Below are 8,043 nucleotides of genomic sequence, written 5' to 3' on the forward strand. Positions count from 1 at the left end.
CAAATAGTTTACGGGTGTTCTCCTCCATGCAGAAAATCTCTTGAACTTACATGTTTTAATAAAAAAAAACTCTAATGAGAAGAAGACCATGTTGTTGAGCCCCTGCCGTACGCTGTGGCCACTTGATATGAGGGCCCATTGAACACGAACTGTTGTGTGTGGGGAGGGAGGCTGACTAACATTCACAGACTATGTCACCTCACCCACCTGACTAGTGAGAGCCTCCCAATATATGCATGTTTGGATATAATTGTGTACATATGTGTGAACATAAAGGGTTTAGGACATCTTCTAAAGAAAGTCTATGACTTTGAAGGTTCAATAAAATATGACAGTCTCTCAGCCTCCTCCACAAACCCAGTGACCTCAAAATGCATTGTTTATCCCTCAAAGCCTACAACTGCTTAGTGCTAATGTGAGCCTGTGCAACTATACAGTTTTTGAGGCTAGACATTTGTTTTTACTCCAAGCTGATTCCATCCATTTTTTTTCCCAAGACAAAAGTTACTATTCCTGCATCCTTTCTCCAACTTGTCTACCTGTAAAACTCGTTCACTCACGATCTCCACCTTGCAGATCCTCAATTCCTTTGCTCTCAGAGAAAGAGACGAGTTAAAGGTGATCAATTGGGATCCTCACCCTTGCATCTTTCAAGTCTTTGATGAAAACACTAATCTCTACACTTCCCCCAGGGATGTGATATTGCATTTTGTTTACTATCTTAGCAGAGGATGTCTAAGGGGAGCAATTTCAGGGACTTCTACTTGAGCCTTCCAACAGTAATAATGCTCATTCCAAGGGTCAAGGAGGAGGAACTAGAATGAAGATTCTGTTTTATTCTGTATGTCTATGCCCTATGTGATTTCTGGATCTGGGTAAATAACGATCAGCTATATATCTGGTCCCATTGCCTATACCAAGAGATGCACTCAGGCCAAAATTATCTTTCACATTGTTTCCATGAGACCCACCGGTGAGTGTGTACCTCTGGTGTTTGTCCATGTCTGGAGATTAGTGTCACTTCAGAGCCAGTATCTAATAACCCTCAGAAGACTTGAGTACTTCTCCTTTCCCAGTGTAGGATTACCCTCATAAATGGGTACAAGCCATCCACAAGAGGGCCTGGAGGAAGATACACAGTGTACACATTGGCCTAGTTTCAGGATTCTTCCTTAAAGGGACCATGCCTCCCCATCAGTCTATGGCTTCAGTGGCTGTAAACTAACTTAGGTCAGAGAATTATGTAAGAGGCTGTACTTCCCTGCTAGAACATCTTGAGCTAGTTTTGTCCAAGTAAAAATGGTTTTTGTTTATAAGAAAAATAGCACGTTGGTTGGTTTCCCATCTACTTCATCATTAGGAACCACCTAATCCAAGAGATGTTGCCACAAATGTCTGGACAACAAAATACTTGGTTAGCGTCTAGAGTTTGTGGTGTATATGGGTAATTGTTTGCATCTCATCTCTGACATATGCAGTGCAATCGGCTTTTTGGCTGCCTGTTTGTTTTTACACAGGTTTAAATTTCAGCAGAAGCCAACTCACCACATGCTATTTATAAGCTCTATTTGCTCATGCCTCTGTGCCACAGAAAGCTGATCTCTCAATGTCTTCCCTTCACCCCTCCTTCATTCCATGACGCCATTGGTGATCAGTTAAGTTGGATGTCACTAAAGACCACAGATTTCCAGGGTCCCATTTCCCACTTCAATGGGTTTATAAATCGAATCTTTAAATATGTGAATAATCCAATACCATTTGAATGTTTATCTTCCGAGACTACTTCTAGGATGAGTATCAATTATGAACCTGGCAGGTAGCAGATTGCTAGTTAAACTGGTTAATTTGGGAAGGGATTAATAAAGGGATTATTACAAAGGAATGTGGGTGGTGTGGAGAATTCCCAAGGAAAAGGGTAATAATCCTAGGACCACTAACTTCTGAGAGCTGTTCTTCCTCTATCCCTGAAGGTGCAAGAAGAGAGAGACATGGTGAGCGCTGGAGCGAGAGCTTTGAAGGAGGGTCACCTGGAAGGAGCTGTGGTCTAGGCCCAGGGATGCAGCCAGCTGTAGCATGTCTGCAAGCAAGGAGCCTGGGGAACATTACTCTGACCTCACTCTCTTCCCTGCCAGTGACAACCACTGGCTAAATCCATTAAGTAGATAGAGATCAAAGAAACCCACTGATGGAGTTAACACAGTTGAGCATCCTGGAGCAAAGGGGAGGTTCAAAATGTGGAGAATGAATTTGGAAGGACAAAAGAAAAGTTTCAACATATAACAAAAATATCAGTATCATTGAACATATGTGCTTTAATGTGTGATGTATGCATGTGAATAGATATAGTATATGTAATATATGTGCACACATATGTTCAGTTTAGCTTCTACGTAATTCAAGAGAGAATGAGGATGAAAATTCAGACTTATTACATTTTCACCAGGAAATTGTAGTCACAAAAAATTTTTCTGCATCATAAAATAATACCCAATTTGTCAATATACAGTCTTGTTTAATTGTCTTGTTAGTTATTTCCCAAGCTATGAAATCCTGAGGGGTTGCAGGAATCTACCACCCTGGGAAACCAGAAACTGATAAAAACAATTCTGGAACAGGCAGATTTGAATTCTGTTGAGGTGATGGTGTGGCTGGGAATTTTAGGTAAATTGCCTAATTCAGATGTTACAGATAGATGGAAAATTTTACTTGTTCCTCACAACCAGTCCAAAGGTCATTTACATCTTAAGATACAATAAGTGCTAAAAAAAAGGGCCTTTTGAAATATCTTCACCATCTTCCTATTGCAGTTTCTGAAACTGCTGAGAGTTCACAAGGAGAAGTAGCATTTCTCATTATTACAGACAAAAAAAATTAACATTACATAAAAGGACAAGGGAGAAAAAGAAACTAAATACACAAACAAAGAAGCAATCATCAGGAACCACTTACAAAAGAAACATGATTGTCAATATCTCAAGGGCAACTGAGGCAACCGAATTAAGTAGCAAAGATTACTAAAGATTACTAGTCTGAAGGCTAAAAGATATCAAGAAAAGTTTTAATTTATTTCAGTTTGATGTTCTTTAAGAAAGCACAAAGGCATATAATATTTTTGAGGAGAATTCCAGACAAGAGATGCTTATCTCTAGACACAAAAAGTTATATTTTAATAATTTTGATGGAAAATGCATTGTTTAGTTTATACAAAAACACAACTTTTGTTGTGGAGAATAATATGTTAGTTTCTTAGCAAACAAAGCTAGATTACCATAGTCATCCTGTTCTGATTACCAGCTACAGAACTCAATTCTTCAACCAGTCTCTACCCAAGGAATTGTGTGCCCTATCTTGTTTTTGTGTTGGCATTAGGATTCCAAGTAGATCTGTTTATAGCTCATCTTTTTAATTGTATAACATTAAGCAACACATCTTTACTTTTGTTAACTCTTTGAGTCTTCCCCACATTGTAATGCAGGCAGGACTCCTGGAATAAAGAATAAGAGTAAGAATACAACTGATATTTATATCAACATTTCAAAGATGTGATTACAAGCAACCTGTTTTACAAGACTTGCGCTACTTAAATGAAAGCAGGTTCCTGGGCCCCACACACAGACTGCTAAATCCTTGTGTGTGCTGAATTCCAGAACCACTGGTTACTGGAGTGTGTATGATGTGCCAGGCACTGTGCTTAGTCCTTATTTGAATTTTCTGCTTTACAACAACCCTAAGGAGATAGAAGTTATCCCCGTCTTACACATGAAGAAATTGAGGCTTTACAATGTTGACTAATGATGGAGAATTTGAATCCCTGTTAACTGCCTGAAAGTCAAATGCTTTTTGTATGATGCCCAGGATCTCTCTGGTTTGAGCAGTCAGCTCTGATTTCTAAGACATGCTTCCTATCCATCATATATCCATCATATACAATGACAGAAAATCTGTTGCTGACATAAAAAACACCTTCTTCAAAGACCCACTCTATTTGGGCAAACAAGTATTGGGTAAAGTTATTTCACAGGCAGATTTGTTTCTTCCTATTCCTGTCTGCAGGAATGGTCGAGGGATTACTGGTGACAGGAAATGCATGTGAGATATCAGACAGTTCTGCTGACGTTTTAAGAGTAAATGACATCATTAGATACCTCCCAGAAAATTGATTCTATTGACTTGGTTCTCTTGCAATCCAAGGCTAACCATTCATTCATTCACTCATTTATTCATTAAATATTTATTGTATGTGTATTATATGCTAGGTACTATTCTAAGCACTGGGCATATAAAAATAATGAAATAGACAAAAAATCCTGCAGTCATGGAGTTTACATTCTAGTGGCCTTCTATCTCTGCTTGACCTCACTCACCCAGTAGACTCATGAAGATCTAGACAGAGTGCTATATAACCACAGGTAATTTTCCCACTCAACGATACTCTCCACTAATTTTCTATCCCTTCATATAATCCCTAGAAGAATCCTATAAAGAGTCACTAAGTAAAAGACAAAGCTGTGGAGTAGAGTTTCTTAATAGAGTCATAACATCCTTTAAAAAACATTTTTGAAATGTGTGGTGGATTTTCGACTGTCACAAAGATCAGGGACACTCCTGGCCATTTAGTATGTAGCAGACAAGGATGAAAATCGTTTGCAACCATGAGCAAGTCCCATCCAAAGAAAAACGTCCCACCCTCTACATCCAATGTCTTGATAGACAATGGTGCATTGAAAAAAATCATAATTATGTGAGTTTGAAATTTACTCCACTTTATGAAAAAACACAAAGTATATTTTACACGTTTTTGCTATACATCAACTTGCCTAGGAACTAAAAATTGAGCAAAGGTTGTGATTTGTTTTGTTTGGAACTTTATCAAGAATTATTCACCTTGTCAAAAAATCTTATGACGGAGTGTAAGTGTCACTCTGGGTATTTGAGTCACCAATAGATTCGTGATGATTCTACATAGATATGTATTCATTACACTGTGTTCCAGCATTGACATATTGAAAATCACATTATTTTATAATAGATCCTATAATTATTACTATATAATAATTGTATTATCAACTACTTTTCTTTTTTTATCACATTTACATTAGACTTAGAATATTTTATTTACCTATGCATACGTATGTTTGTAGGTACATTATATTAACAACAAATTTCATCTTAGGACTATGAAGGAAGCATTAAAAGTGTTTGTTATGAAGTGGAAATTTTTGAATGTGATAAAATTGAGTACTATTACTACAAATGATATCAAATTGGGCTAAGTGTCTTTTTAAGAAGTGTACATGGCTAGTTATAAAAACTGGAAAAAATGCTTTTTCAGGTTTTTAGACCCCAAAAGACCTACAATGACATTCCATTTTATTTCTACTTAGCATAATCAGATGGACTAATTTTTTTGGTCTTCATTCTGAAATTTCACCCTGATTCTCAATTTGCTTTTCTCCCTGAGATTTATGACAAATGTGCCAAAAGCCCCTGCACAGTAGCTGAGAGGAAAACTTTCTCTGTGACTATGGAATAAAACTATGTAGGAGAGAGAATATTTTACCTTAGAGTTTTCTACTGGGCCTGAAAAGTAAATTTACATAAAACAGATTAATAGGAGTAAAGCATACAAACTGATTTAGCATAAGTATTACGTGACCTGGGAGCCCTCATAAGGAAACAGAGCCTCAAAGATGTGGCAAAACATAAATGTTTCTATAATAGGTTGAAGAAAGAGAAGCAATAGTGGAAAAGTAACTAAAATATATGGAGAGGCTAAAGGAAGATGAGAATTATTTTAAAGAGAAGAGCAAAGTTGAAGGACTCACGCTTCCCAATTGTAAAACATACTACAAAGCTATAGTAATTGAAACAATTATGACATTGGCCTATGGATAGACATAAAGACCAATGGAATAGAATGGAGAGTCCAGAAATAAACCCTTACATTTATGGATTTGGTAGGTAGGGATAATGCCTCCCCGAAATGTCTATGTTCTAATCCCTGGAAACTGTGATTACGTTAGGTTACATGGAAAGTGGATGTTATGGTTGCTATTCAGCTGACTTTAAAATAGATTATCCCGGATTATCTCTTGCACCCAATGTAATCACAAGAATCCTTAAAATTTAAAATAGAGGCAGAAGAGTTCAGAGTCAGAGGGAGACATGATTATGGAAGAATTTTCATAGAGATACAATGGTGCTGACTTTGAGGATGAAAAAGAGGGACCATGAACCAAGGAATGTGGGCAACCTCTGGAAGCAAGGAAATATATTCTTCTTTACAGCCCTGAGAAAGGAAAATAGCGGGGCCAACACCATAATTTCAGCCCAGGAGGACCCATGTTGGACTTCTAATCTACAGAACTGTAAGACAATATATTTGTGTTGTTTTAAGCCACTAAGCACGAGGTAATTTGTAACAGGGGCAACAGGAAACTAAAACAATGCTCAACTAGTTTTTGTCAAGGATGCCAAGATAATTGAATGGGGAAAGAATAGCCTTTTCAACAAGTGGTGTTGGGACAACTGGATATTCATATACAAAAGAATAAAGCTGGACCCCTACCTCACACCATATACAAAAATTAACTGAAAATGGATCATAGACCTAACTGTAAAAGTTAAAACTATATAAATCTTAGAAGTAAACAGAGCAAATCTTTGTGACCTTGTGTTAGGCAATGGTTTCTTAGATGAGACACAAGAGCAAGCAAGAAAAGAAAAAACAGACAAATTGGACTTTATCAAAATTAAAAGCTTTCATACATCAGTAAAGACTATGAAGAAAGGAAAAAGATCACCCAGATGATGGGAGAAAATATTTCAAGTGATATCTAATAAAGGCTTGTATATATAATATATAAGAATCCTTACAATTCAACAATAAGAAGACAGAAAACCTAATTAAAATGTGATTCAAAAATTTGACTAGATATTTCTCTAATGAAGATAAACAAATAGCCAATAAGTACATGAAAAGATGCTCAACATCATTAGTCATTAGGAAAATGTAAATCAAAACCACAATATTATGCCTCTTCATACCCAATAGGATTGTTACAATCAAGAAGACAGAAAATAACTTGTTTTGGTGAGGATAAGGAAAAATTTGAACCCTCGTACCTTGCTGTTGGAATTGAAAAATGTTACAGCTAATTTGGAAGACAGTTTGGCTGTTCCTCAAGATGTTAAATATAGATTCAATATGTGACTCAGCAATTCTATCTTACATATCTACACATGTAAATGAAAACGTGTCCATACGGAACTTATACAAGAATGTTCATAGCAGCTGCCAAGAAGTAGAAGCAGCAATGTGTCCATCAATTGGTGAGTAGGTAACCCACTATGGTACAACCATTTAAAAGAATATTACTCACAATAAAAGGAATAAAGTAATGATATATGCTAAAACATAGATGAAAAAGAAAAAAAAAGGAATCATTTTAACAAAGTCTGTGCAGAATTCTTTTGGTCTCAACTTCTGTCCTTGATAATAAGGATGTTTCTTATTGCTGCTGGTAAAAGTAAGACAGCTCTCACACGAGAGTTTCATCTCCTGTTTTCAGAAGGAAAGGGGGAGATCAGAGTGTCCCTTTTGTATCTGCAGATATTTTAAATGCCATTAGCTCAAAATAATACTTATGCCAAAGCAGCATATTTTGGAGTGATGTATTCTATCACCTTTCAGATGTCACCACCTTCCAAACCATAAGAACTTTCTCAATTATCATGGGTTTGAATATCTCGTCCATTTCTGGATGAGAAATTAGAAAGGGGGTTCTTTCTTAGTGTCAAAATTTAATTACCTCTTCTCTCAGTTTGCACCCATCATCCAGTATTATTTTCTTAATATCATCTAAAATTAAGTGAAAGTATTTCTATACTTATTTATTTATTGTATGTTTCTTCCTTCTAAATAAAAGCTACACAGAATAAGTGTCAGCCATATCACCCTCACTGCTGTATCCCAATGCCTAGATAACACCTAGAAGCAAAGAAATATATTCTGAAAAAATGAATAAACCACCAACAGCACTA

This window comes from Diceros bicornis, unplaced genomic scaffold (genome assembly GCF_020826845.1).
Source record: "Diceros bicornis minor isolate mBicDic1 unplaced genomic scaffold, mDicBic1.mat.cur scaffold_100_ctg1, whole genome shotgun sequence".
NCBI classification, from domain to species: domain Eukaryota; kingdom Metazoa; phylum Chordata; class Mammalia; order Perissodactyla; family Rhinocerotidae; genus Diceros; species Diceros bicornis.